At 40.1% G+C, this 10,378-nt stretch overlaps 1 pseudogene; it reads left to right on the top strand.

Moving 5' to 3' along the window:
* The first annotated feature begins 6,702 nt into the window (after window positions 1-6,702).
* LOC118661093 lies at window positions 6,703-8,153 on the top strand (annotated as a pseudogene).
* Window positions 8,154-10,378: the final 2,225 nt, after the last annotated feature.

The following is a 10,378-nucleotide window of genomic DNA, read 5'->3' on the forward strand; positions in this document are numbered from 1 at the left end:
TAAGCTTAAAGATTTCAGTAGTTGTGATTGACAAAGCAAAGACTATGATAAAATGTCCTAATGATCTTGTCAGTCATACACAGTCAAATACAGTGTCTATGTTCTGCACCATTAAAAAAAAAATTCACCTGAGAATATTTATTTATTTATTTATTTATTTATTTATTTATTTATTTATTTATTGCAGAGTGAGGAAGGGAGAAGGAGAGGGAGAAACATTGATTGGTTGCCTCCCATATGTCCCCTGACCAGGGATTAAACCCACAACCTGGGTATGTGCCCTGACCAGGAATCAAACCTGTGAGCCTTCAGTGCACAGGACAATGAATACTCCAATCAACTGAGCCACACTGGCCAGTGCTATGCTCTTCACCAGGGCTATGCTCTGTCTATTACAGTGTCTGGACTGCGGGAGCAAATAAATGAGAGTAGATATGACTACTTTCCTGCAAGAAGGTTATAAGGTGGTAGGTACTCAAGTTTAATCAACTCCCAGGTTACCAAGTAGAGGCCCCTTCCAAGCAGAGGCCCCATCCGAAGGGCACTACCTAAGATACTACACAATTTTTTTTCTCCCAATGGAGCTTAAAGTTTTGAGTTTCCTTAATGAATTCATGCCACTTAAAAAAAAAATTGCAAAAGAAATATGCATCACATTGAAATTCCAAGTTCTAAGCAGCCACATTCTTTTTTTCTTAGCTCTGCTTCTAATTACTATAAAATTTTGACAAGTAGTTCACACACTCAAAATTCTGTGTTCTGCTCCTCATAGATTCCCGGAGCCTTTAATCATCTCAGCGCTGTCAGCTGTGTCAGCACCGAGCAGGGGAGCAGTGCCACAGTCCGGAAGGAAAGGAGTCCCCCAATGCCGCTTTCTTTCAAGCCTTGAGTGGCAGGCAGGGTACAGAGTGAAGCATAGCCGCAAAGCTCGGGTGTCTTTGCAAACGCCTACTGAAATATAATGAAAGGGGAAAATTTTCAAATAAGAGAAACCAAAAAAGTTTGAGACATTTTTTCTTTTAGAGGAGTCAGGAAATAGCAACTATGAAATCAAAGGAGGTTTAGGACTTTGAACACATGGCCAGGTAGTTGTAAAGTACCTACTCTGCAAAGATTCATGTAAGATTCGAAGAGGGAGAACACTATGATGGTTTTCATTTCTCAGCACTTCATAGTTTATTCATCCAATATTTACAACTTTGAATTGTTTATCTTCAATGAATTAATAATTCATAAAAGAGATTGTCCATGTATTTATTCATTCACTTAGCAAACGAGTGGAGAATCACTTTACTAGGCACAGGAAAAGATACATAGTTTGATGTCTACTTCATTCTATGTAGTGAAATAAACCACACTGAAATATTTATGTAGCGCTGCTTAAATTACATACAAACATACCTAGCTTAACTGTGTATGCTTTATCATTTGAATTGTGGGAGCAGATAAAAATAAGTAGGAAACATTATATATAAAAGTGTTAAGTTCTTCCAGGTTTTCTAGGGGCAGGTCAGCAGAGGGAAACTGGAGTGTGTGAACGCTGAGACTTGACTGTGTTTGCATCCAGCCCTGCTTCTTTTCACCTGGGCAAACGTGGCCAAGTAATTAAACTCCACAGACTTTGACTTCATCATTCTGAAATGTGAGCACTAACAGCACTTATTTCATGTGGCCTTTGTGAGGAATAATCAAATTAAGGTACATAAAGGATTTAGTGTGTTACCTGTGTCATTAAAAGTGGTAAGTGGAAGCTATTATTGCTTAAGATACATCATTTAAATGTTTGATAAAATTCAGCCATGAAACCATCTGACCTTGGTTTTACTTGGTTGATAGTTTTTTTTTTTAAAAAAAATATATATTTTTATTAATATCAGAGAGGAAGGGAGAGGGAGAGATAGAAACATCAATGATGACAGGGAATCATTGATTGGCTGTCTCTTGCATGTCCCCTACTGGGGATCAAGCCCCTAACCTGGGCATGTGCCCTTGACTGGAATTGAACCCGGGACCCTTCGTCCTAAGGCCGAAGCTCTATCCACTGAGCCAAACCAACTAGGATGTTAATTACTAATTGAATATGTGTGTTTTTTAAATCACTAATCTGTTTACTTATGAATTTAGTTAGTCTATTTTTTTCTTGCCTAAGGTTTTGGGAGTTTGTGACTTTTTTAGGAGAAGTATCCATTCCATCTCAGTTCTTTAATATATTAGCATACAACCCTTAATGGTATTGCTTTTTCTTTTTTTAATCCTCACCCAAGGATATGTTTTTAATTGATTTTAGAGAGAAAAGGGGGGAGACACAGAGAGAGCAGCATTGATTGGTTGCTTCTTATACCCGCCCTGACCAGGGATTGAACCAGCAACCTAGGTATGTGCCTTGACCATAATTCAAACCCACAACCTTTTGGTGTATAGTACAACACTCCAAGCAATGGGGCCATCTGGCCAGGACTGAGGTATTCTTTTATAATCTTTTGTGTTTCTGTAATATCAGTCATAATGTTTCCTCATTCATTTCATATTACTCATTCACTAGTAATTTGACTCTTCTAGTCCCACTCCTACTCCCCTTGGTCAATCTAGCTAGAAGTTTGTAAATTTTAGTGCTCTTTTCAAAGAACCTACTCATTTTGTCAATTTTCCATATTATGTTGTTATTCTCTACTTTGTTAATAAGTAGTCTAATCTTTATTCTACTTGTAAGATTTCTTAATTTTATGTTTAGATTTCTTAATTTTTCTCAGTTGTAATGTGTAGAGTTAGGTTATTAATAGATATAGTTCCTTATTTTTTAAATATAATTTACCTCTCAGGACTAATTTAGCTGTCTCCTATAAGTGTCAGTTTGTTGTGTCTTCATTTTCATTTATTTCAAAGTATCTTAACTTTATTTTTCTATTTCTATTACCCAGTGGTTATTAAGGGATGTGTTTTTAATTTCCACATATTTTTGATTGCCCTAGATTACTGAAAGCATACTGACACCCCATAAATAAAATATTTACAATTTCTAATGTTGAAGAGAATATGAAACAACTGAATCTCTCATACACTGGTGAATTGAGTGTAACACTGTCCTACCAGTTGGGAAAACAATTCAGTAATATTTTCAGAAATTAAATACATACCAACATGATGAATCAGCAATTCTACTCCTATTTACCCAAGATAAATGAAACTATATGTCCACAAAAACTTGTAAGATAATGTTTATTATAGCTATATTCATAATAGTCACAAACTGCAAGCAATTCAAATAATAAGTGATAAATGAAAAAAAGACATTTTGGAAAATTCACACAATGAATTCTCAGCAATTAAAAGTAATGAATCACTGATAACTCAACAATACAGATGGATTTCAAAGAAAATTATGTCAAATAAAAGGCGCCAAACACACATGAATTTCTAGAACAGACAAAAGTAAACTAAGGTAATATGGTGACATAAACCAAATCAGGACTGTCCTTATGTGTGTCAAGAAGGGGAATTATGAGGGATCATTGTCTGGAAAAGTGTTAAGAAGGGGGAGTAATGGGAGATTGTTGTCTGGAAAAGGACACAAGGGAACTTTCTGGGATAATGGAAATATTCTATGTCTTGATTGCAGTGGTATTTACATTGGTATAAAAATTTCTCAAAATGAACTGAACTGTAACCAAAAATCTATGCATTTTATCAGATGTAAAGTACCTCAACTTAAAAAGAAATTTAATGCAATACTTTTTAGTTCTTAAAAAAACAAGACTACATAAAGATAAAACCTCATAAATAAAAAATTAGTTAAAACAAAGAAACCAGGATGAAGGAAGTCATGGTTTAAAATATATTTAATCTATCCTATAAAAAAAGGCTAATATGCAAATTGACCAAACTGCAGAATGGCCAGTTGCTATGACACACACTGACCACCAGGGGCAGTTGCTCAATGCAGGAGCTGCCCCCTGGTGGTCAGTGCACTCCCATCGGAGTGCTGCTCAGCCAGAAGCCTGGCTCATGGCTGATGAGCACAGCAGTGGTGGTGGGAGCCTCTCCCGCCTCTGTGGCAGCGCTAAGGATGTCTGACTGCTGGCTTAGGGAGAGGGCCTAAGTCATCAGTCAGACATCCCCCAAGGGCTCCCAGACTTCGAGAGGGTGCAGGCTGGGCTGAGGGGACCCCTCCCCGCCAGTGCACCAATTTCATGCACCAGGTCTCTAGAGTAAATATAGAATTTAAATTCAATTATTTTTGAGATTATGGTTCTGGTATAGGATATAAATTTTAAAAATTTGATCATGAAAATATTAATATACATTAAGGAGCTGGGTGTGGGAAGAAAAAATTTAAGTACATTCATTTCATCAGCTTTAAAAAAATGTGTTTTTTTTTTATATCAGAGAGAGAAAGGGAAAGAGAGAGAGAAACATCAATGATGAGAGATAATTATTGATCTCCTGCCTCCTGCACACTCGCTACTGGAGATAGAGCTTGCAACCCAAGCATGTGTCCCGATTGGTAATGAAACCCTGACTTCCTGATCATTGTTGGGTGATGCTCAACCACTGAACCACACTGGCCAGGCCATTTAATCAGTTTTTATCATAAAAACATTATTCTAATCTTTGTAGGCAATCTTTTATTACATATGTCAACTGAATGCTTGTGGATATATATGTAGAACATAATTTTTGGTCAAAAATTTTGAAGTATCTCTTTTGCCCTGGCTGGGTAGCTCAGCTAGTTAGAGTATCATCCCCATATGCTAAGATTGTGGGTTCAATCCTTGGTCAGAGTACATACAAGAATCAACCAATGAATGCATAAATAAGTGGGACAACAAATCTCTCTCTCTCTCCCTCTCTCTTTCTCTTCTTCCTCCTCCTCCTCCCTCTCTCTAAATTAATAAAAATTGAAATAATACCTTTTTCTATATCTGTGTAAATTGTAAATATAATAGGTTATAAGGATGTATTTATGTTTAAGTATTATGCTCAATTATTATTATCAAGCTCAACTATTAAAGGTATGCATTAGAATTTATAAGAATTTTTTATGATTATGAAAACTGAAAATTTACTTTAAGTAGTGAAACAAAGGTAGAAAAAAATCCCCAGAAATCAGAGCTATTAATACCAAACTCACAGGAATATATTTCATATCTGAGATAACCCTTGGGACTTGCAGAAACTAAAGGATTTCTGCCATCCTGAGCAGCATGAGTATATATGAATATTCTAAGAACTTCTATCAGTATAACAGCACCAGACTCTCAATCCCTGCCAACTGTGATTGAAAATTACACTGTAGTGATTAGACCTTAATAAACCTTACAAAGTGCTCACCCCAATAAGTCTAGTATCCATCTGACATCATAAATAGTTGGTAAAATATTGACTATATTATCTATGCTGACTATATATTATCTATATTATCCCAGTGACTATTATTATAACTATCATTTTGTAATTTTTAAAAATATTTATAAGATTTTATTTGAGCCAAACTGACAGCATATGCCAGGAGCAAGATCTCCTCTTCCTGGCAGTGATGCCCCAGGTTGGGGAGCCCTGTGTGGGGCTGGGACTCCTCACTCTTCAGGAGTGACCTCTGCAACTGAGATATCCTTCTGATTTTTTTAAAGTTACCATAATCATGATCTTCATTCTTTTATAGTCTTTTAAAGTTTTTGTAAATCTGTTTATGTATGCATTAATATATGTGCACAGTTTTATTTGTAGGAATATTTCTTTTTTTTCTTATTTATCCTTGTTTTAAATTACACATATACGTAGTACATATTTACTATAGAAACATTAGAAAATAGAGATAACTAATTTTAAAAAGCTTTCTAATAGTGATAATCATGGTTGACATCTAAAATGTATATTCTTACAAAAGTGGTTTTACATAATACAATACTTATTGATTTATTATTTTTCTCTTAAAGCATGTCTTTTTTAATGTTAAAAAGAATATACATATATATCACCATTTTAAAAAAATTCTTTATTGTTTAAAGTATTACATATAGTATTGCATATGTCTCCTTTTTTCCCCCATTGACCTCTCCTTGGCCACCCCCACCCCCCAGCACATGCCCTCACTCCCCTTGTGTCTGTGTCCATTGGTTATGCTTATATGAATGCGTACAAGTCCTTGGTGGATCTCTTTCCCCCTCCCTCACCCCTCCCCTGCCTTCCCTCTGAAGTTTGAAGGTCTGTTCCATGCTTCTGAGTCTCTGGATCTATTTTTGTTCAGCAGGTTATGTTGTTCATTAAAATCCACAAATAAGATCATGTGATATTTATCTTTCTCTGACTGGCTTGTTTTGCTTAGCATATTTTAATTGTCACACCATGGTTTTTGGACCCGCCCCTCCTATCAGTCTCTATATGGCTTCTTTATATTCTTAGTTAAGGAATTCTGATCAGCTAGTCTTCAGCTGGTTCTCAATGATGTCTGTTCTATTATTTAGTTGTGATTTTGAAGTGGTCTTAGGAGGAGAATAGTGTAGAGTTTACCTAATTTGCCATCTTGACCGGAAGTATGAAGTGTTTTGATAATGAAAACATTAAGGCAGAATATCATACATAGTGGTTGCCTCATAAATGGTTTCAAATCTTATAAGGAGGCTGTCGCGGGACGCCAGCCAGCAGCACGGGCGGCTCCGGGCCCGGGGCTCCGCGGTCCGGAGGGTACCATGGACGACAATCGAGTACTTCAAGTCTCAGATGAAATATGATCCTGACACGGCCTCAGCTGTGGCTGCCATACGGACTCTGCTGGAGTTCTTGAAGTGAGATACAGGGGAGACGATCCAGGGCCTGAGAGTGAATTCACCAGAGCCATTGAAACCCTAGGCGGTGTGGACTCCTCCGTGGCCGTGTCCTGGGGCAGGAGCTCTTCCCGCGCTTCATCAGTCTCGCATCCCCGGAATACTCGGATTACTCCAAGTGTGAAAAGATCATGATTGAGCGGGGAGAGCTTTTTCTCAGGAGAATATCACTGGCGAGAAGTAAAATTGCAGATCTGTGCCACACTTTCATCAAAAACGGGGCGAAAGAAAATGGCCAAAGCCCTGTGCCACCTCAACATCCCCCTCCCGTGGTCCTGGACGCCGCTGTTGGCTACATCATGGAGAAGGTGGACCTTGTCATAGTGGGAGCGGAGGGCGTTGTTGAAAACAGAGGCGTTATTCACAAGATTGGAACCAACCAGATGGCCGTGTGCGCTGAAGCACAGAACAAGCCCTTCTACGTGGTGGCGGAGAGTTTCACGTTCATCTGGCTCTTCCCACTAAACCAGCAAGACGTCCCAGACAAGTTACAGGCAAGAGCTTTACGTGTTTGAAGGGGTATTTGGGTCTAAACTCAAACCTTTGAAAAAATGCTAAGAATGCACCAGGGAGTTATTCTCTTCCCGTGACTGTTCCTTCCGACATTGAGACAGAAAGATAAGTTGGTGGCGGCGAGACTGAGTCTAACTGGGCCCCCAGAATTTCAGCCTTCCAGCCTCCGGCTCACAGAGCACTAGACGCGGTGCAGAGGCAGGGGCTGGTGGTGAACGGTGCAGCCTAGAGTCAGCTGCCTGGATCGGCTCCCTGACACTCCCTGCCCGTGTGCCCATGTGCCCGTGGGCAAGCCCTGGCCTCCTGAGCTCTGACCTCCGTGACCTGTGCAGGGGGAACAGCACGGGCAGAGTTAGATGGTCCGACACCACGCGTGGGCAGGCTGAGCAGTGCCCGCAGAGGGTGGGCTCTGAGAATGGTTCTCTCGCGGGTCTGGAGGAATGGGCCCAGCTCACAGTGAGGGGATGCGTGCCGTGGGCTTGTGGCCAGGCGGCCGCCATGACAGCCCACCACAGCGGCCGCGCCCTTGGCAGTGGGCCGCTCAGCTGGCTTTTCCCCGTTTGGGGAGAGTGGCCAGGCCAGCCCCCACCTCCAGTGCAGAGCCCTGAGCACATGGCGGGCAGATGAATGTGTGCTTGCTGTGTCCACAGGACAAGGCGGACACGCTGAGGTCTGTGCAGACTGGACAGGATCTCAGAGAAGAGCACCCGTGGGTCGACTACACCCCGCCCCCCTCCTTGATCACACTGCTGTTTACAGACCTGGGGGTGCTGACACCCTCGGCCCCTCAGCGAGGAGCTCATCAAGCTGTACCTGTAACAGGTGCCTTCCTGCCTCGAGGTGACATCGCTGCATCGGGGCAGGAGCCTCTGGACCCCGCGTGAGCCAGGCCAAAGGGAACTGTTTTCATGAAGATATATGGACTAAGGACTTAAAATGCTATTTTGGTGGATTTTTTTATTCTTTCTCGTCCTGTTTAAACATGTTCCCGGTTCCCATAAAACTCAACCTAAATTGTACTGATGGGTCCCAGACACTGTCACTCCCTTCCTGCTTTTAGAAATACATTAGACTATTGGCTGCTTAACCCTCCAGACCCCTCCCCTCGTCCTCTGCCTGCAGTTAGAGGGTGCAGGCCCCTTACAGAGCAGGCGTTCCTCACTGCGCGGGCCCGGAAGCTTGCGGTGCCTCAGGAAGGGCAGGAAACACCTGCTCAGGTAGCATCGCTTCCCCTGGTGAACACGAGCCAGAGCGCAGCCTGGACAGCATCGAGCCAACAGAGCGGAACCTCCGAGAACCCAGGCGCGGCTCACCGCCAATGACGCCGCCCAGAAAGTTCGGAAATGAAAACTCTGTGTCTGTGAAAGACGCGGATCTTAAAGGTCTGGGACCTGAATGTTTAGAAATTGTACTTGGGAATACGCTCAGCACCTTTTCAAATAAATGACATGAAACACTGAAAAAAAAAAAATCTTATAAGGAGGTTTTTTTTGTTGTTTTTTGTTGTTTTTTTATAAGATAAAGAGAGAACTGCTGACATAATGGATTTTGACCGAGTCTTTGCCTAAGAAGAGTAATGGGGGATGGCGACAGAGACAATTTTTTGGTTAATGGTAGGAGACATCAACAAAGGCAAGGATAGCCTTTGAATACAAACAGCAAGTGAATAAGAGAGAAAGCTAATAGTTTTTGACTTCCAAAAGTCATATTCTTCTTCAAATGTATGGAATTTGTGGTGCTTTCAAGTTAACAATGTGTTCCTTGTTAATTTTACCCACACTCTATGGCAGGAGTGGGCAAACTTTTTGACTCGAGGGCCACAATGGGTTCTTAAACTGGACTGGAGGGCCGGAACAAAAGCATGGATGGAGTGTTTGTGTGAACTAATATAAATTCAAAGTAAACATCATTACATAAAAGGGTACGGTCTTTTTTTTTTTTAGTTTTATTCATTTCAAACGGGCCAGATCCGGCCCGCGGGCCGTAGTTTGCCCACGGCTGCTCTATGGGGACAAATAACCCTTTATATTGCCCCTTTCTATTGTCCCTATGTCAGACATTTCTTATTAAATTTGGCTGCAGTATCAAATAACCCCCTACATGCCAGCGACTTCAACAAAAGTTTGCTGTATTGCATGTCCATCATGGACTAAATGCAACTTGTCTTTATTCTGGGTCACAGGATGAAGGAACAACCCCCATTTTGGACATTTCCAGTCTCATGGCAGAAGAAAAAGGTAACAGTAAAAGAAAGATAATGGCTCTGGAAGTTTCTACTCATCAGTGACACATGATTTCTGCCCATTTTTATTGGTCAAAACTAGTTATGTGTAAGACAGAAACTAATAAGTTTGGTGTATAATTCTCCCATAGGAAAGGGCAGAGATTATTTTACGTTATAATATAATATAATATAATACAGCTTGATATCTGGTATTGAGATCCCACCTACTTTGTTCTTCTTTCTCAGGATTGCTGTAGCTATTCGGGGTCTTTTTTTATTCCAGATGAATTTTTGGAAAGTTTGTTCTAGGTCTGTGAAATATGCCATTGGTATTTTAATGGGGAGTGCATTGAATCTATAGATTGCTTTGGGTAGTATGGACATTTTAATGATTTTGATTCTACCAATCCATGAACACGGTATATTCTTCCATCTGTTCATGTCAAATATATATATATGCCTCATTCTTTCCTCCTCTTCAATAAAAAGCTTATGGATTAAATAAGTGCTAAAATAGAACTAGAAACATAAATTCATATTTTACTCTAATTTTAGTTAATAGTAGATTCCAGTATTTTTTTTTCATTGTCAGGGCAAGCCTAAACAAAGAACTGTCTCAAGTGTCTAGCTAATGCAACTAGATGTATAAAGGCTTGACAGTTGCCATTATTATGCTGTCAAATATTATCTTTAGCTGACATGGATTCTTATGCTACCAGTATTTGGATAACTGTTGAAACCTAATTCTAAGAGTATTTCTGAAGTTGAAAACATGTAAGAGGTAGGAAAAGAATTAACTTTAGAAGGCAACTGAGAAAAC

Source organism: Myotis myotis, unplaced genomic scaffold (assembly GCF_014108235.1).
Source record: "Myotis myotis isolate mMyoMyo1 unplaced genomic scaffold, mMyoMyo1.p scaffold_m19_p_8, whole genome shotgun sequence".
NCBI classification, from domain to species: Eukaryota; Metazoa; Chordata; class Mammalia; order Chiroptera; family Vespertilionidae; genus Myotis; species Myotis myotis.